The sequence below is a fragment of the Ceratotherium simum genome, chromosome 19 (assembly GCF_057802395.1).
Source record: "Ceratotherium simum simum isolate JZ-2026a chromosome 19, ASM5780239v1, whole genome shotgun sequence".
NCBI classification, from domain to species: Eukaryota; Metazoa; Chordata; class Mammalia; order Perissodactyla; family Rhinocerotidae; genus Ceratotherium; species Ceratotherium simum.
The window spans coordinates 7,317,920-7,338,531 of NC_141918.1; the positions used below are offsets into that span (position 1 = coordinate 7,317,920).

General features: G+C 37.3%; 1 long non-coding RNA gene across 2 annotated transcripts in view; it reads right to left on the bottom strand.

Moving 5' to 3' along the window:
* Positions 1 to 9,780: 9,780 nt before the first annotated feature.
* LOC147914494 (uncharacterized) overlaps positions 9,781 to 20,612 on the bottom strand; it is a 107,043-nt gene continuing 96,211 nt past the window's right edge. The window contains exons 6-7 of one of the 2 annotated variants that reach the window (XR_015555215.1): positions 13,325 to 13,407; positions 9,781 to 11,027 (exon numbers count right to left, since the gene is read on the bottom strand). This is a non-coding gene — a long non-coding RNA (uncharacterized LOC147914494). Of the gene's footprint in view, positions 11,028 to 13,324; positions 13,427 to 20,612 lie in introns of both variants that reach the window. The other variant, XR_015555214.1, reaches the window with a different exon arrangement.

Consider the following 20,612-nt stretch of genomic DNA (forward strand, 5'->3'; position numbering starts at 1 on the left):
GCCCATTATCATATTAGCAAGAAATTGTTATTTGCTATGCAAGACAATTTAGGTGAAAGCAAGAAAACTGGGGTTCAGAAGCAAAGAAAACTAGAAGGAGCAAGAGGCACTTTGCAGAAGAGCCCTGGGGGGCAATGGGTATCTGGATCAGAGAGTGCTGGGAGGGACAAGGGAGAGTGAGCTGGGCAGGAGAGAATGGAACAAGTTATGCTGCTGTGGGTCCTAGATCCAGCTCTCCAGTCCTCAATTCCAAAACGAGTTCTTCCTCTTTATAACTTCCAAAGCCCTTGTATTTTACTACCTTTACGATAGGCATCTCGTACTTCCTTGTCTTGGTGGTGGTTACATGTCTGTTTGTCCTCTGCCTATTTTAAATTCTTCAGGCTCTGTCCTTAAAATCTCAGGATTCCCACAGCTCCTAGCAGAGGCCTTGTACCTAAGTGCTATGCTAATACTTATTAAATAAATAAATAAAACCAATACAGTGGTAATGGTTACACTGGGATTGAAGCAAATGTGGAATCAGATTTCCTCATTTTCACACAATCCAGGCAAAGGTTTAAACAATTGATGGAACTGTTTACCTGACTAATTGTCACAGCACATTCTGTGCACTCACAGGATACTACCACTTTGTCCACTGATAGGGTTTTTTGTTCGTTTGTTTTGTTTTACATCTGTCTCCCTGATTGATCTTTGTGTTATGAGATAAATAAAACCAAAACTTATTCATCTTTTTACTACTTTTTATATCAGTTTTAATATCTTTTCTCCCTTTCCCTACATTCCACCAGATGCCCCCACCCCCACTTCACCATCTCTGACCATATCTGATACATAATACCAAAGAAGCATGAAAAGGAATGAAAGGAGAGAAAAAGGAAGAGAGGAATGGAAGGAGAGGGTGGGAAGCAGTAAGAAATATATTTACAATCACTTAATTTTTTCCTCCGCGGGAAGCTGTGACTAAATGATTTGCACGTGCTAATGGCGTTTTGGTGCTTGGCCATCTCCTGAGGAAGGCGCCGCATAGGTGAGTCGTGAGTCTTTGTTCAGCTGAGTTGGGCAGGTTGGGGGTGGGAAGCAGCAGGGCAGAAGGGATAGTTCCAGGGTCATACTGGCAATTTTACGTCTCTTTCATCTCATTACCACTCTTCCAGAATGGAATTCTTTATATGATTGTATCATGCCAACAAATTCTTTTACTCTGTGGGTTAAACAGGCTTGGATGTGAATATGCCCTTCTCCTGGGGTGTTCTACAAAAGATTACTGAGAAATTGGAGCTACATTTCACGAAGGTCTGAATTCATCCTATTTAGATAACATTATCCCACCTCAAATTCTTTTTTTAGCTACAGAAGTGGAACAAGTCTGTCGAGTCTTTCAGAGATATTGTTGAGAAACTGTTTATTTTGTTAAGGTTCATGATTCCATGGGTCATTAGCCATGCATGCTGCTACTGAACAAAAACCGCCCAGGCAGCAACTTTTCTAAACAGGTCCCTGGAATAGGGCCATTGTCCTTTGGTCTTTTATGGCAGTGCTGTTTCACTGGCTCTTTAAAGCACAGCTTGGAAGTCTATGTTTTGACTATGCAGCATATCAAGCTTCTGTACACAGGGTCACTTTTGTCAAACTTATTTTTGCTCAGCCTACAAAAGCACACAATGGTTTATATGTTAGGTAAAGCCTTTGTGTTATTCATTTTTCTAGTCTCAGGTACATAGAGCCTAAACATGATAGGCATTCAACAAATGTTGAATGAGTATACTTGTAATTGTGAGTAAACCAAAGTCTACAGACTTTTGTCCCCAGCAATCTCATAGTAGGTCTAACAAGCAAGGATTTTCCAGTTACGTTTGGAAAAGGCTTACAAAGAGGGAACTGGTAGCTCACATATCGGTACGTGTAGTTTCTCAGTATAAGATGTGTATTAGGGGATTCAGAGAGTTCAGAACAATTTTAGAATTCTGAGGTGAACTGACTGTTCTTGATTTTGGTGAAGTGTGTTATAATTTTGGGGGGACTCATGGGAGCCCTTCAGAGACATTCAATGATTGAGAGCCATAATATGGGGGCGGTTTCAAAGAAGTACAATGGCATCACTTGTAAAACCTCTGTTGCTCCATCCCTACATCCCAAGAAACCTGAGAGAAATGAAATTATAACTGTAAAACAAACAAATACACAAAAACTGTCTAAATTTCTCAGGAAAAAAGTTTAACTCTGGTACACTTTTTCAAATGTGCCTCTGAAATTTTACAAGATTTATATAAGTGCAGAAAGAATGCTCCCACCTTGGCAACAAGGATTCATGTGATGATTCAGCAGTTTTGGGCTCTAGTAAATCCAACACTTCATAGCATTCAGTAATGCTCATGCTTATACTGCATAAAAATAAGAAAAATAAATATGGTATGGTGTAACTACAAAGGACTGAGAAGACTTTCTATCATTGCATGGAGTAAAAGCTTCTGGAGTTGAATAAAATAAAATTCTGAGGTAGGAATTAAGCTTCTCTTGTGACATTTCAGTTTTTAGTAAATAATTGAGTGAAGTTGTTTTCTTTTTGCCAATCTGTAAAACTGTGGTCACTTCCTCCTTCTCAATTAGTAGTTCAACAAATGAAGTAAAGGTCTATTAAAAACATGATTAAAAAAGTCTGATTTTGTGGTTATCAGACAACAGTTATCACAAGGGCAAAATGCCCTGAAGTTTTATATGGCCTCTTTTAGACAAAAAAAAGAGTGTGAGCTACACAGACGAGCCCCAAATCAGCAATAATCCAGCTCTCTAAAGGAAGATCCCAGGTAGTCACTTTGGTAACAAATTTGGAAAGAGTCTGTTAAAGGGTTCTGATGTCACTAAGAGTAAGTCAGGGTTCTTGAAGAGTTCTCACAACTATACTTGGAAAAAAAATAGATCATTGGTTTTGTGTAGGACTGGGATTTATGTCATTGCTTCTGAAAATGTTTACAAAAAAGAGTGTCTTATTTACTTCCATGGAAGTCATTCATTCTCAACCTAGAGAAACCAATTTTTAGGCACGTGATTTCAAAAACTCAAAACAATTTCATAACTTGGACACACAGCACATTCACAACTCTAGAGAGAACTACAGAAGGAAAAAAAGGGAAGAGACATTACACAAGCAAAATACTATCTAAACAGACTCTTTGTGAACAAAAATATTAGTACTAAATTATATTAGTACTATTAATATTAATATAATATTAGTGTAAAATTATAATAAGAAAACCTGAGAGAATTAACAAAAATATGCAATCTGTTGAGACAGTTCAGTAAAGTGATAAGATTAAAAAAACTCTCCTATACTGATGTCTAGGTAAATACATCCTAAATGATTACCATTCATACAAAAGAAGCAAGAATACAAAACACTTAGCACTACTCTTGACCGAAACTAAAATATACAAAGAACAGTATTAACCTTTGCTGATGAACTTAAATAGATTTTGTGTGTGTGTGTGAGGAAGATTAGCCCTGAGCTAACATCCACTGCCAATCCCCCTCTTTTTGCTGAGGAAGATTGGCCCTGGGCTAACATCTGTGCCCATCTTCCTCTAGTTTATATGTGGGACGCGTGCCACAGCATGGCTTGATAAGCAGTGCATATGTCTGTGCCCAGTATCCGAACCTCTGAACCCTGGGCCACCGAAGCGGAGCATGCACACTTAACCACTACGCCACTGGGCTGGCCCTTAAATAGATATTTTTATATTATATTTATTGACAGGAAAACTGGTTAATGTAAAGATGTCAATGTAGGTAATGTATTGGCTGAGTTTTAATTCAAATTCAGGAAGAGTAGGGAAGATTTTGAATGACTAAGAATTTTTTGAAAAGAAAAGTAATTACTGTGTTCTGTTCCTACTAGATATCAAAGTGTAATATAATTCCTGATAATCAAAGCAATTAGTTTTGGCCAGGTAATTACTCATGCCAGGTAAAATTAACAGAAGAAATGAAGCAGAAAATAACCTATGGTAGGTAATATTTTAATGTATAATAAGGGTGAGATCACAAATTTGTGGGGAAAAATAATTATTCACTAAGTGGTACTGGAACAGTGATTCATTATTTGGGAGGAAAACAGAGCCTTCCTTTCTAATTTATATGAACAAAATTTGTATGGAGCAAAACAAATACATAATACACAGCAAATAAAAATAGAAAGAAAATGTGTGTGTGTGTGTGTATTTATCAGACCTTGGGTTAAAATAATACTTTTTAAACAAAATAAATGAAAATAATAGAACTATGTATGGTGATGGAAGTTAACTGGACTTGTGGTGTTCATTTTGCAATATATACAAATACTGAATCATTACATTGTACACCTGAAACTAATATAATATTATGTCAAGTATACCTCAACAAAAATAATAACAAACAATAATTTATCAAAAACCTTTTTTTGTTAAGTTTTGTTTTCTATTTTTTTTTAATTGCAGTAACATTGGTTTATAACGTTGTATAAATTTCAGGTGTACATCATTATACTTCTATTTCTGCATAGATTACATCATGTTCACCACCCAAATACTAATTACAACCCATCACCACACACATGTGCCGAATTATCCCTTTCACCCTCCCCCCTCCCCCCTTCCCCTCTGGTAACCACCAATCCAAACTCTGTCTCTATGTGTTTGTTTATTGTTGTTATTATCTACTACTTAATGAAGGAAATCATATGGTATTTGACCTTCTCCCTCTGACTTATTTCACTTTGCATAATACCCTCAATGTCCGTCCATGTTGTCAGAAATGGCTGGATTTCATCGTTTCTTATGACTGAATAGTATTCCATTGTGTATATATACCACATCTTCTTCATCCATTCGTCCCTTGATGGGCACTTAGGTTGCTTCCAAGACTTGGCTATTGTGAATAACGCGGCAATGAACACAGGGGTGCACGTATCTTTATGCATTGATGTTTTCACGTTCTTTGGATAAATACCCAGCAGTGGAATAGCTGGTTCGCATGGTAGTTCTATCCTTAATTTTTTGAGGAATCTCCAGAATCTCCATATTGTAGTCCATAGTGGTTGCACCAGTTTGCACTCCCACCAGCAGTATATGAGAGTTCCCTTCTCTCCACATCCTCTCCAACACATGTTGTTTCCTGTCTTGTTAATTATGGCCATTCTGACAGGTGTGAGGTGATATCTCATTGTAGTTTTGATTTGCATTTCCATGATTGTTAATGATTTTGAACATCTTTCCATGTGCCTGTTGGCCATCTGTATATCTTCTTTGGAGAAATGTCTGTTCAGGTCTTTGGCCCACCTTTTAATTGGGTTGTTAGTTTTTTTGTTGTTGAGGTGCATGAGTTCTTTATATATTTTGGAGATTAACCCCTTATCAGATGTATGGTTTGCTAATATCTTCTCCAAATTGTTAGGATGTCTTTTCGTCTTGTTGATGGTTTCCTTGCTGTGCAGAAGCTTTTTAGTTTGATGTAGTCCCATTTGTTTATTTTTCCTATTGTTTCTCTTGCCCAGTCAGACGTGGTGCTTGAAAATATGTTGCTAAGACCGATGTCGAAGAGCATACTGCCTATGTTTTCTTCTAGTAGTTTCAGGACTTACATTCAAGTCTTTACTCCATTTGGAGTTAATTTTTGTGTATGGTGTAAGGTAAGGGTCTGCTTTCATTTTTTTGCATGTGGCTGTCCAGTTTTCCCAACACCATTTGTTAAAGAGACATTCTTTTCTCCATCGTATGTTCTTGGCTCCTTTGTCAAAGATTAGCTGTCCATAGATGTGTGGGTTTATTTCTTAGCTTTCAATTCTCTTCCATTGATCTGTGTGTCTGTTTTTGTGCCAGTACCATGCTGTTTTGGTTACTATAGCTTTGCAGTATATTTTGAAATCAGGGAGTGTGATACCTCCAGCTTTGTTCATTTTTCTCAGGATTCCTTTAGCTATTCAGGGTCATTTGTTGTTCCATATAAATTTGAGGATTCTTTGTTCTATTTCTGTGAAAAATGTTGTTGGAACATTGATAGGGATTGCATTGAATCTATAGATTGCTTTAGGAAGTGTGGACATCTTAACTATGTTAATTCTTCCAATCCAAAGCATGGAATATCTTTCCATTTCTTTGTGTCTTCTTCAATTTCTTTCAGCAATGTTTTATAGTTTTTGGTGTACAAATCTTTCACCTCTTTGGTTAAGTTTATTCCTAGGTATTTTATTCTTTTTGTTGCAATTGTAAATGGGATGGTATTCTTAATTTCTCTTTCTGCTACTTCGTTGTTAGTGTATAGAAATGCAACTGATTTTTATATGTTGATTTTGGATCCTGCAACCTCAGCGTATTTGTTTATTACTTCTAAAAGTTTTCTGGTGGATTATTTAGGGTTTTCTATATATAAAATCATGTAATCTGCAATAGTGAGAGTTTCACTTCTTCCATTCCAATTTGGATCCCTTTTATTTCTTTCTCTTGCCTGATTGCTCTGGCTAGGACTTCCAGTACTATGATAAATAGGAGTGGTGAGAGTGGGCATCCTAGTCTGCTTCCTGTTCTTAGAGGGATAGCTTTCACTTTTTAACCATTGAGGATGATATTAGCTGTGGGTTTGTCATACATGGCCTTTATTATGTTGAGGTACTTTCCTTCTATCCCCATTTTATTCAGAGTTTTTATCATAAATGGATGCTGTATCTTGTCAAATGCTTTCTCTGCATCTATTGAGATGATCATGTGATTTTTATTCTTCATTTTATTAATGTGGTGTATTACGTTGATTGATTTGTGAATGTTAAACCATCCCTGCATCCCTGGAATAAATCCCACTTGATCATGGTGTATAATCTTTTTAACGTATTGTTGTATGCGATTTGCTAGTATTTTGTTGAGGATTTTTGCATCGATGTTCATCAGTGATATTGCCCTATAATTTTCTTTTTTTGTGTTGTACTTGTCTGTTTTTGGTATGAGGGTAATGTCGGCTTCGTAGAATGAGTTAGGGAGCTTCCCCGCCTCCTCAGTTTTTTGGAAGAGTTTGAGAAGGATAGGTATTAAGTCTTCTTTGAATGTTTGGTAGAATTCACCAGGAAAGCCATCTGGACCTGGACTTTTATTTTTGGGGAGGTTTGTGATTACTGTTTCAATCCCTTACTGGCGATTGGTCTATTCAAATTCTCTACTTCTTCTTGATTCAGTTTTGGAAGGTTGTATGATTCTAAGAATTTATCCATTTCTTCCAGATTGTCGAATTGGTTGGCATATAGCTTTTCATAGCATTCTCTTATAATCTTTTGTATTTCTGAGGTGTCTGTTGTAATGTCTCCTCTTTCACTTCTGATTTTACTTATTTGTGCCTTCTCTCTTTTTTTCTTGGTGAGTCTAGCTAAAGGCTTGTCAACTTTGTTTATCTTTTCAAAGAAACAGCTCTTGTTTTTATTAATTTTTTCTATTGTTTTTTTAGTCTCTATTTCATTTATTTCTGCTCTGATTTTTATTATTTCCCTTCTTCTACTGATTTTGGGCTTTGTTTGTTCTTCTTTTTCCAGTTCCTTTAGGTGCATTGTTAGATTGTTTATTTGAGATTTTTCTTGTTTGTTGAGATAGGCCTGTATTGCTATAAACTTCCCTCTTAGCACCGCTTTTGCTGTATCCCATAAAATCTGGCATGTCGTATTTTTATTTTCATTTGTCTCCAGGTATTTTTTGATTTCTTCTTTGATTTCTTCATTGACTTAGTCATTGTTCAGTAGCGTTTTGTTTAATCTCCATGTATTTGTGGCTTTTCTGATTTTCTTCCTATAGTTGATTTCTAGTTTCATACTGTTCTGGTCAGAAAAGATGCTTGGTATTATTTCAATCTTCTTAAATTTATGGAGACTTGTTTTGTGGCTTAATACGTGATCAGTCCTGGAGAATGTTCCATGTGCATTTGAAAAGAACGTGTATTCTTTGGTTTTTGGATGGGATGCTCTGTATATATCTACTACGTCCATTTGTGCCAGTGTGTCCTTTAAGGCCGATGTTTCCTTATTGATCTTCTGTTTGGATGATCTATCCGTTGGTGTAAGTGGAGTGTTAAAGTCCCCTACTTTATTGTGTTATTGTCTATTTCTGTTTTTATGTCTGTTAATAATTGCTTTATATATTTAGGTGCACCTACATTGGGTGCGTAGATATTTACAAGTGTTATATCCTCTTGTTTGATTGTTCCCTTGATCATTATGTAATGCCCTTCTTTGTCTCTTTTTACAGTTTTTCTTTTAAAGTGTATTTTGTCTGATATGAGTATTGCCACCCCAGCATTCTTTCATAGCCATTTGCGTGGAGTATCTTTTTGCATCCCTTCACTTTCAGTCTGTGAGTGTCTTTAGGTCTGAAGTGTGTCTCTTGTATGCAGCCTATATATGGGTCTCGTTGTTTTATCCAATCAGCTACCCCAGGCCTTTTAATTGGAGCATTTAGTCCATTGACGTTTAAAGTAGCTATTGATAAGTATGTACTTACTGCCATTTTTAATCTTGTTTTTTTCTCAGTTTTTTAGTAGTCCTTCTCTGTTCCTTTCTCCTTCTATACAGAATTGATGGTCACTTTAGTTTGACATCTGTCTGAAAGCTCTACTCTTTAACTCCCCTCCTCCCTCCTTTTATGCTTTCGCTATCTTATCTAACCTCTTTTTTGTGCATTTGTATCCATTACCCTCTTATCATGGAAATAGATAATTTTTTTCTATTTGTGGTCTTCTCTTTTCCCCGTAAATCATTCCCTTATCATTTCTTGTAGCACTGGTTTCTTTGTGACAAACTTCTTTAATTTTTGCTTGTCTGGGAAATTTTTGACCTCTCCTTGCATTTTGAATGATAACCTTGCTGGGTAGATTATTCTTGGCTGTAAGTTTTTTCTTTTTAGCACTTTAAATATATCATGCCATTCTCTTCTAGCCTGTAAGGTTTCTGCTGAGAAGTCAGCTGATAGCCTCATGGGGTTTCCTTTGTATGTAACTTGTCTTTCTCTTGCGGCTTTTAGGATTCTCTCTTTATCTTTAATTCTGGACATTTTGATTATGATGTGTCTTGGTGTGGGCCTCTTTGGGTTTATCTTGTTTGGGGCTCTCTGTGCTTCCTATACCTGGATGTCTGTTTCCTTCCTTAGGTTAGGGAAGTTTTCATCTACTATTTCTAAAATAGATTCTCTGCCCCTTTGTCTCACTCTTCTCCTTCTGGGCCACCTCTAACACGGATCTTAGTGCACTTGATGTTGTCCCAGAGGTCCCTTAGACTGTCCTCACTCTTTTTAATTCTTTTCTCTTTTACCTGTTCAGCTTGGGTAATTTCTTCTAGTCTTTTGTCCAGCTCGCAGATCCGTTCTTCTGTCAGGTAGGTTGCTCATTTCTGTTTCACTTAGTTCCTTTTCTGGGGTTTTGTCCTGTTTCCTTACTTAGAATGTATTCCTTTGCCTCCTCATTTTGCCTCTTTCCCTGTGCTTGTGTCTATGTATTAGGTAGGTCAACTACGTCTCCTGCTTTTAGATAGGTTACCTTATATAAGTGATGACTTAGGAGGTCTGCAGTGTGCTTCCCTCAGTTCTCAATGTTCCAGGGGTGACCCCTATGTGGGCTACATGTGTCCTTCTGTTGTGGCCTGTTTGCTCTCCCTGTAGGTGCCTAGTGAGGCTGAGTTATGCTTCTGGCCAGCTGTTGTAATGCTCAGCTGCTTGTAGTTGTTGTGGGCCCTTCAGTCTCTTTATCAGGTGTGGGGAGCCCCAGCACAGTTGGCTGCAAGTTCTAATACCACATTTGTGTTGCAGTATTTCTTTTAAGTGAGTAGGCCCCCAGCGTGGCAGGTTGTTGGGCTCAGGGGCTTACAATTGCTATAAGCCTCCAGCCTTTAGGTCTCTTAATAACTCTCTGAGGATTGCAGCTGGGTGGGGCTGGCCTCAGGCACAGGCACACCCAATGTTTCAGGCTTTGGAAGGTGGGGCAAACCCCCAATGTGGGTCTTTGAGAAGCACAAGTCTTCTGCAGCTGATAAGCCCTGCCACCCACAGGTCCACACACATAGTCAACACAGTCCTGCCCCGTGTGCGTGCTCTGACCTCCTGAAGTGGACCCAGTCTCTCCACAGCGGGAGCCCCACATACTCCACCACTGGCCCACACTCTCCCCCCGCTCCTTCTGCATGCCCTGACCCACTGAAGTGGTCTCAGTTGCCAGGCTGCCGAGAATCCAGTCACCAATCTATGCAGACCCACAAGTTACCTGAGGGCTTGTTGTTGGGTGGGGCCAGTCTCTAGGGTGGGCTGCCTGCCCTGGCTGAACTGGATTAAATTGGTGCTCTAGTGGCTGGGGCAGACCCTGGGCTAGCAGGCCCCAGGGAGAACTCCAATGGCGTCTGTGTCAGCATGCCCACACTGGGCCACAACAATGGCCACCACCAATGTCCCAGTCCCTGGAAAGGTCTCACCTCTCACTGAGATGCACTCAGTGCCTATCAGGTGAGTCTCTTTTCACCACAGCACTGTATACCTTTCTTTCTGCTGATTTTAGGTTGCTTTCTGAAACGGGTGAGTCTGTGTGTGGGCTCTTTAAGAGCCGGTTTTAGTTTCTTTGTGCACCAGCTTTTCTGGGGGTACTCCCCAATGTTTTAGTAGCAGGCAAAGTCAGACATTATGCCACTCGTCTAGATTGTGCTGGGTCCACAAAATGCCCACAGTGGGGGCGCTCCCTGGCTCAGGGCCCCGCTCCTCTAGGGAGGGCTGCATACCTCTGGGCTGCTCCTGGGTGGCAGTGAGGCACTGCGGCTTGTGAAGGCGGCATTTTTTCTCTCCAGAAGGGAGTTTCTGCCTCTTCCACCTCAATTAGAATTGTCCTTTGTTGCAGGAGTTCCTCTTATCTAGTTTTCAGTTCTGTCTCAGGGGTAATTTTTCCACGAGTAGTTGTAAATTGGCTGTGTCCACGGGAGGAGGTGAGTTCAGTCTGCTTACGCCGCCATCTTGACTTCTCCCCAAAGAGTTGCTTCTATCAAAAACCTTTTGAATATCAAGAAACATGATTAAATAAAATTATTTAATAATTATTTTATTAATTATTAAAAAATAAAAAACTTATAGAAATGTCTAATAAATATAACAAAAACATAGCCAATAGGAAAAATATATCCTAATAGAAGACTGGTTAAATAAATGTAAAGGAAAAAATGCAATGTCTAAGTTATATAAAAATATTTAATCTCATTGATAATATACATTTGGTAGGTATGTGAATTTGTACAACTCTAATAACAAAAAATATGACAATGTATACAAAAAGTCTTAAAAATCATCCTACCCTGTGACAGAGTAATTTGTTTTAAGAATAAATTTTAAAGAAATAGAGATATGGGTAGAAATTTACATTCAATGAGAACCCACTTCTTATATATTAAAAGAAACTAGGAAAAAGACTTGCATCCCCAAAATACCAGAATATTTATAAACCCTATAAAATTTTATAGAGCTGTTAAAAAAATTTTTTGAAGAATATTGAATAATATTAGAAAATGCTCATAACAAAAATGTTAAGAAATGCAAGAAATAAAATGTCTTACATAATAGTTTTCGATATTATTTTATCAATTGTATACATGCAATATATATATCTATCTCTCTACAAATGTACACATATGTATATTTACATACATATGTATATGTGTTATATATGTATCAAACTTACAAAAACACACATTTTAGCAAATGTCTGTTGTTACAGAATGAATTGTGTCCTTCCAAATTTCATATGGTAAGCCCCAAGCCCCCAACACCCAATGTGACTGTATTTGGAGATAGGGCCTTTAAGGAGGTAATTAAGTTTAAATGAATTCACAAGGTGGGGCTCTAATCTGATAGGGCTGGTGTTTTTATAAGAGGAGGAAGGAAAACCAATCTCTCTCAACATGCTCACAGAGGAAAGGCCCTGTGAAGACACAGAAGGTGGCTATCTGCAAACCAGGAGGAGAGCTCTCACTAGAAACCAACCCTGCCAGAGCCTTGATCTTGGACTTTGATCCTTCTGTGAGAAAATAAATTTTCTGTGTTTAAACTACCCAGGCTGTGGTACTCTGTTATGGCAGCCCGAGCAGATTAATACATCTGTGTAGAAGGATTTTTCTGAATTTCTTTTAATAGTGAAAAACTGGAAACAAATTAAATGTTCATCAGTACAAACATTTTATATATTTTATATATTCATGCATAGAGTGAAATATTCTGCAGATGTTCACCATAAAGAAGTATTGTTTTATGTACTGACATGGCAATTCTTACAAGATAAAAAACATCAACTCAGAACAAATTATCTTATGTTTTTTAAATGATATGTTATATGTTTAAATACATAATATGCTTTCTCATGCAAAGAAAAATAAATATGTGTAAATATACCCATCCCCTTGATAGTACTGGTTAAATTGGGGTTACGGGGAAGAGTGAGGGATTCATTATATTGGGAAGGGAAGTAGTAAATGGAAACTGTCGCTTTTTACTAAATATACTTCTTTATTTGAATTTTTACAACATGCTTGCATTAATTTTGTAACTTTACAGTAATTGTAAAGCCTTAAAATTTAAAAAAATAAAAAATGAAGTGACAGTTTATGGGTCATGCAATTAAATGTATTTTTTTTAGTTTTTTCATTGTACTTCTGGTATTTTAGATGAATATATTTCTTACTTTAACATTTTACTGAAATATAGCTTTCTTAAGTATGTGTGTATAAGTTAATAGTTGATAATTTTTTTACAAATTAAACACATCTGTTTAATCAGCACCAAGATCAATACACAAATCATTATCAGTCCTCCAACCCCCATTTCTGTAACATTCCCTTTCAGTCACTCCCTTTCCCCCAGGGATAACCACCATTCTGACTACTAGGAACATAGATTAACTTTGTTTTCATACTTTTGAGGTGGAATCTTAAAATATCAATTCTTCTATGTTTGACTTTTACTTAACATTATGCTGTGAGATTCGTCCATATTATTCCATAAAAATATACTTAATAGAATACTTACCTGTATTTCAATAAAGCATTTGATTTATTAAATCCTGAAATAAGACATTAAGAGCAAAGTAAAATTTTTTGCTGCAGAAATGTAGAGCAATGGAATTGCATTTTGATTTACCCAACAGCAACAGTAACAACAAGTTTGTTCTTGCCAACTCTGTTAATAATTCACTTCTTCCTGAAGCTTTCCTAACTGTCAAATGCCTTGGTGTTCCTAGAAATAGTGCCTATAATTTCTTCTTACACAAAAGTAACTGTGAAAAGCATCTTGGGTAGACCTACCTTTCGTTGTCATTGTCTTCGGGAGCTAAGGGATTCCATCTTCCCTAGAGCCAGAACAGTATAGAACAAAAAGCAACTGACATCTGCAAGCCAAAGATGAACCTGATTGAGATAATCATTTCCAAGTCAATTATACTATAAGTCTAAATGTTTTACAAATCCAGAATGGAGAATAAATAGCCTGAGATATTGGTTCAAAATTATTTTAGGTTTGTCCAAGACATATCGGAGACTAGCTGTGAAGGTTCACAGCCCATGCAAGAAATAGACATAAAACAAACCCAGTCTGTTTGACCTAGGGAATTCATAGAGAAGGCTGATTCTATGTCTTGGGCAATGATGAGTGAAGGTCTGAAGTTTCAGAGGTATACAAATTTCCCCCAAACCTCTACGGCAGGACAATTTATTGAGAGATATTTTGCTGTGTACTTATTATTGTAAGAAACCCCAGAGAATGAAAATGCAATTATCATCTTTCCACATTGCCCTGGAAAAACCAACCTTTATGTTTCAGAAATGTGCCTTAAATTCTGATGGGCGTGAGGAGATGTCATTGTAGTTTTGATTTGCATGTCCCTGATAGTTAATGATGTTGAACACCTTTTCATGTACCTGTTGGCTATCTGTATATCTTCTTTGGAGAAATGTCCGTTCAGGTCTTTTGCTCATTTTTTAATTGGGTTGTTAGTTTTTTGTTGTTGAGCTGTATGAGTTCTTTACATATTTTGGAGATTAACCCTTTATCAGATATATGGTTTGCAAATATCTTCTCTCAATTGTTAGGTTGTCTTTTTGTTTTGTTGATGGTTTCCTTTGCTGTGCAGAAGCTTTTTAGTTTGATGTAGTCCCATTTATTCATTTTTTCTATTGTTTCTCTTGCCCGGTCAGACATGGTACTTGAAAATATGTTGCTAAGACAGATGTTGAAGAGCATATTTCCTATGTTTTCTTCTAGAAGTTTCATGGTTTCAGGTCTTACATTCAGTCTTTAATATATTTTGAGTTAATTTTTGTGTATGGTGTAAGGTAAGGGTCTACTTTCATTTTTTTGCCTGTGGCTGCCCAGTTAAATCAAAACTACAATGAGATATCACTTCATGTCTGTCAGAATGGCTATAATTAACAAGCCAGGAAACAACAAGTGTTGGAGAGGACATGGAGAGAAGGGAACTCTCCTACACTGCTGGTGGGAGTGCAAACTCGTGCAGCCACTATGGAAAACAGTATGGAGATTCCTCAAAAAACTAAGGATAGAACTATCATACGATCCAGCTATTCCACTGCTGGGTATTTACCCAAAGAACATGAAAACACTAATGTGTAAAGATACATGAACCCCTGTGTTCATTGCAGAATTATTCACAATAGCCAAGACCTGGAAGCAACCTAAGTGACCATCAAGGGACGAATGGATGAAGAAGATGTGGTATATATACACAATGGAATACTACTCAGCCATAAGAAATGATGAAATCCAGCCATTTGTGAAAACACGGATGGACATTGAGGGTATTATGCTAAGCGAAATAAGTCAGAGGGAGAAGGTCAAATACCATATGATGTCACTCATAAGTAGAAGATAAAAACAACAAGAAACAAACACATAGAGACAGAGATTGGATTGGTGGTTACCAGAGGGGAGGAGGGGAGGGAGGAGGGTGAAAGGGATGATTAGGCACATGTGTGTGGTGAGGGATTGTAATTAGTATTTAGGTGGTCAACATGATGTAATCTATGCAGAAATAGAAGTATAATGATGTACACCTGAAATTTATACAATGTTATAAACCAATCTTACTGCAATAAAAAAAAAAAGCATAAAAAAAAATCTGCCTTCCTTTTTTGGTCAAAAGCCTAGGTTCAGAATGGTGAGAGAGCTGGCTTTCCAAGAGATGAGGGCTCCCACATGGGAAGGAAATGGGGGTAATTTGGGTTTCACAAGAGGTAGAAAACAGTATCCTGTTCATATCAGCTCCTAGGAATAGGAGGATCCCAGCTGGGTTTGTTTTTTTGTTTTGTTTTTCTGGTGTGCATAGAGCAGCCAGAAGAACACTGGCATGATGCTCTTTTCCTTGTGGAGACATCTTTTATCCTAATTGCTGACTTCATAAACTCCTATTCACCCTTTTTGTGTTAATCCTCCCAGACTCAGAAGCCAGGATGGTATTAAATTTGCGTTAAAGAAAATGTCTGAATGAAAAGAAATAAGAAGGGGGTCTTCTAAGGCTTGGAGACTCATCAGACCCCAATGCAAGTCTGAGAGGAGGAGAGAGGAAGAAAAGGTTGCATGGTAGCCTAGCAGTCTAAGAAAGGCTGGGGAAAGCCTTCTGGGAGTCCTTGAGCCGAGGTCACTCTTAGTTTCCCTGCTGCATACAGTCAGGTCCTTGGCACCACAGGAGCCTGGCCTCTGGAAACGGGGCAATGGATTTCAAAGTGCAGCAGCTAATGCTCAGGGACCATTGCCTCCCGTGCTGGGAAGTCTGCAGGCGCATTCTCATGGCTGCCACTTCCTTCAAAGCCAACGCATGATTCACTTCTTCCTGAAGCTTTCCCAACATCCCTGGCTAGAGCTAATTCTTCTTTGAAGCACTACAGACACTTCTGGTAGTACATTTCACCTCCCAGGTGAAAGTGTTTGTTTAGGAGTCTCTCTTTCCTACCAGGCTCTAAGATATTTCAGGAGAAGGGCTGTGTGTTTTCATCATCATAGCCTGAGGCCATGCACAGTGACTGGCACACCATAGAGATTGAATGTCACTCATTTCGTGAACCGATCTCTTGTATTATCTTGTTAACAGTTGAACTTACACACTTTTCATATTGATAGTAGGTCTTATAACCCCAACCTGATTATAAGCTCCTTGAAGACAGCAAGAAACAGTCTGTATTGTTTCAACTTTTCAATTGTGAAGTAATTTCAAATGCACAGAAGCTGCAACAGAATAAGGAAATCCAGTGTACCCTTTGCCCTTGGGGATTGTTAACATTTTGTCACATTTGCTTATCATTCATTTTTTTCTCTCATATCTATATCTATATCTATGTGTGTGTACATATATGTACACATATATATTGACAAAGATAACTATTATATATATAGACAGAGATAACTATGTATAGAGATAGAATTATTATTTTTTTAGCCATTTGAGACAAAGTTGCAGATTTCCTGCCCTTTTATCCCTAACTGCTTTAGTGCATATTTCACTTTTAGAAGAACAGTAGAATTTCCAAAATTAGAATTTAACATTGATACAATAATAATGTAATACTTTATTCAAATTTCACCAATTGTCCCAATAATGATCCTTGTAGCAATTGTTTTTTCTGATTCTGGATCCATTCCAGGATCACATATTATGTTTAGTTTTTCATTTTCTGTGATCTCCTTTAACATGGAAAGATTCTTCATTTTTTAGAATCAGAGTATTATAATTACTTGTGTGCCTCACTTCACTGTATACAGTGTTACAGCAGGTGCACAATAAACATTAACTAAATATTTTTGTTCATATATGCAGCTATGAATCATAGAGACATGTTGGGACCAGGCCAAAATTATTTTCTCCCTTTCTTTGTATGAGAATAAAAAACTCAATGGTGTCCGTCAATTTTATAACCAATAATCCTACATTACCTTTGCAAAATATGACTATGACAATTCAAGTGTATCTTCATTCTACAGAGAACATCTTCAGGGAAAAGCAAATGATTTTAAAAGATGATGCTATTAGCCCGTTCTAACCACTTCAATGGGCTAAAAATCAGTATTCATGCACATGAATATGAGGCATGTATGCACTTTCATATGAGGCAAATTTAATAGAAAATGAACAAACTGCACAATTTAAGAATGTTCGTGGAGCCTTCATTCAGTACTGAAATACTGATGACTGACTTCTACATTATTACATAGCTTTTATTTAATAAATTGTATTCTCTATCACCCATGCAAATTAACATCTCAAGGTGTAAAATTAATTTAGCAGTTAAACAAAATGCACAGAAAATAAGACATATAGTGAAACACCATGGGGTGGGTTTCTGATGATAAATGGACTTGAGTAAAGAAGTTAGAATTGTACTGGAGGTTCTAGCCAGGGAAATTAGTCAAGAAAAAGAAACGAAAGGCATCCAAATTAAAAAGGAAGAAGTAAACTCTCTATTTCCAGATGACATAGTTTCATAAAGAGAAAATGCTCATAAGGGACTTGTATCCAGAATATGTAAAGAACTCTCAATATTAAAAATACAATTAAAATATGGGCAAAGGATCTGAATAGACATTTATCCAAGAAGGATACACAAAAGGCCAATAAGTACATGAAAAGATGCTCAACACCACTAATCATTACGGAAATGCAAATCAAAACCACAATGAGATACCACTTTACAAGTACTAGGATGGCTATAATCAAAAAAACAGATACAGAGAGTATGTGAAGAAATTTGAAGCCTCCAACTGTAAAATGGTGTAGCACTGGTGCACAATGGCGCACAATTGTAAAATGGTACAGCTGTTAATAAAACGGCATTTCCACAACTGACTGAACATAGTTACCATATGACCAGCAATCTACCTCTAGGTGTATATCTGAAGAAATGAAAACATGCGTCCACACAAAAACTTGTACACAAATGCTCATAGCAGCATTATTCATTATAGCCAAAAAGTAGAAACCCACATGTCCACAACTGATGAATGAATAAATAAAATATCATATATCAAGACAATGGGATATTATTTGGCAATAAAAAAATTAAAGTACTGATATATGCAACAACATGGATGAACCTTGAAAACATTATGCTAAGTGAAAGAAGTCAGTCACTAAGGACCACATATTGTAGGATTCTTTTTATATAAAATTTCCAGAATAGGCACAGAAAGTAAAGACAGAGGTAGATTAGTGGTTGCCTAGGGCTGGAGGGAATGGGCGGGTTTGGTGGGTGATGGATAAGAGGTTTGGACTTTCTTTTTAGACTAATAAAAATGTTCTGAAATTGATTCTTGTGATGGATGCACAACTCTGTGAATATACTAAAAGACATTGAATTCTGCATTTTAGATGGATGAATTGTATGATATGTAAATTATATCTAAAGCTGGGAGAGAAAGAGATAACCAAAGGAGAACTCTGTAAGATGTTAACAAGATGTTATATAAATAAGCCAAAGATGGCCTCTATGTATCAGCCCCTAGGTTGTCTGTTTCCTCACTGTAGGGTGAGACATGTTAACTCAAAAATTAGCCAGTGCCAAACTCAAACTTTTACACATCCAATTATTTAAAAAATAGCCTAAACAAATTTTTAGCCAGTTAGAGCCTGCCTGCTTTGTATGCCCACGAAACCTCACCCAACAGCAGTGATCTGTTGATATAAGATAGGGCCTTGCAATTGTAAGGCTCCAAGTCACTACTGTCCTTTGGGGTTCTCTGACCCAAGACTCCCTCTGTGCTGCTGAGCGACATCACTCAGACATACAGGCTCCCTCTTGGATCTCCCTCTCTCTCCGAGTTCCCTTGTCCTCCTTGTCTTCTAGATAGTGGCCTTCTCACTATAAGCCTCCAGACGGTCTCTTGCTATGAGGGACTTCCTCTCTCATGCAACTCTATCCAAGCACCACCCAATAAATCCTGTGTGTTACTGCCTTTTCGTCATATCTTTTTTCTTGATCAGGTCCCAAATCCCTTAAACCTCCTACAGAAAGTAAGCTGGCCTGGGATCCCAGGGCTAGAGAAAAAGCACAGCAAACCCTTATCTAACAGAAGAAGGCCACTCAGACCCCACATATCCCAATCCTCAACCTATCAAAAGAAGACAGCCGAGATAGGCTCATTTTTCTGCCAGGTCAAGCACAAGTCTGTCTGACAACATTGAATGAGCCTGACACCACCAGCAATGGGGATGGTTTGGGAGCCCTGTCAGCAATAAGCAGCCATGAGCAGCACTCTCCTTCCTTGCCATTCCTGAGATTTCCCCTTTCTGTCAAGAGATAGCAGGCAAAATTGTTAAGGTGCCCTGACTTCACTAGAAGGGGCAAAATGTTGATACCAGTGACTGTTAGCAGTTATTACAAAAACTACATAAAGAGATACACTCAAAAACACTATATATAAATCAAGCTGGATTCTTTGGGTTCAACTAATCTGCAGGAAGACAGAAAAAGAGAAACAGAGGAATGAGAACCCAAAGAAACAAATGCAAAAAAACAATAATAAAATACAAGACTTAAGCCCTAACATAAGAATAATTAGATTAAATCTAAATATTTTAAGTACACAAATCAAAAGACTGAAATTAGCAGAATGGATAAATAATATGACCAATCTATATGCTGTTCAAATTCAATGACATAAGCATGTTGAAATTAAAAGAATGAAAAAAGATATACCACACAAACATTGATCAAAGAAAAGTATGAGTGGCTATATTAACATCTGACAAAGCAGACTGCAGAGCAAAGAGAATTACTAGAGACAATGAAGGGTATTAAATAATGATAAAAGGATCAATCCACCAGAAAGATATAATGATACTACATGTGTATGCACAAAAACAACAGACTCTCAAAATACATGAAGGAAAACTGATAGAGCTGAAAGGAGAAATAGACAAATCCACAATTATAGTTGGGGATTTCAATGTCACATCTCAGAAACTGATAGATCTAATAGAAAACAGCAAGGATATAAAAGATCTGAACAAAACACAACTAATAGGACCCAATTGACACATATTGAACACCCCACATAACAACAGCAGAATACACTCAGTGCCTATGGATCATTCATCAAGAGAGACCATATCCTGAGCCACAAAAGAAAGCTTGACAAATTTAAGATAGTTGAAATAATACAGAGTGTGTTCTCTGACCATAATGAAATTAAATTAGAAGTCAATAACAGAAAGACAACAGAAAAATCTCTAAATATGTGGAAATTTAATAAGATACCCCTAACAATCCATGAGTCAATGGAAGTTTAAAAATACATCCAATGAAAATGAAAACACAGCACATCAAAATATGTGGTATACAACTAAAGCTGTGCTGAGAGGGAAGTGTATAGCACTAAATGCTTACATTACAAATGAGGAAAGATTTCAAATTAATAATCTAAATTCCTATCTCAAGAAACCAGAAAAAGAAGAGCAAAATATACCCAAAGCAATCAGAGGAAGGAAATAACAAAAAGAAGAGAATAAACCAATGAAATTGAAACAGGAAATGAACGTGGTAAAGAGCTACATGTGTATGGTAATGGGTAAAAACTAGACTATTGGTG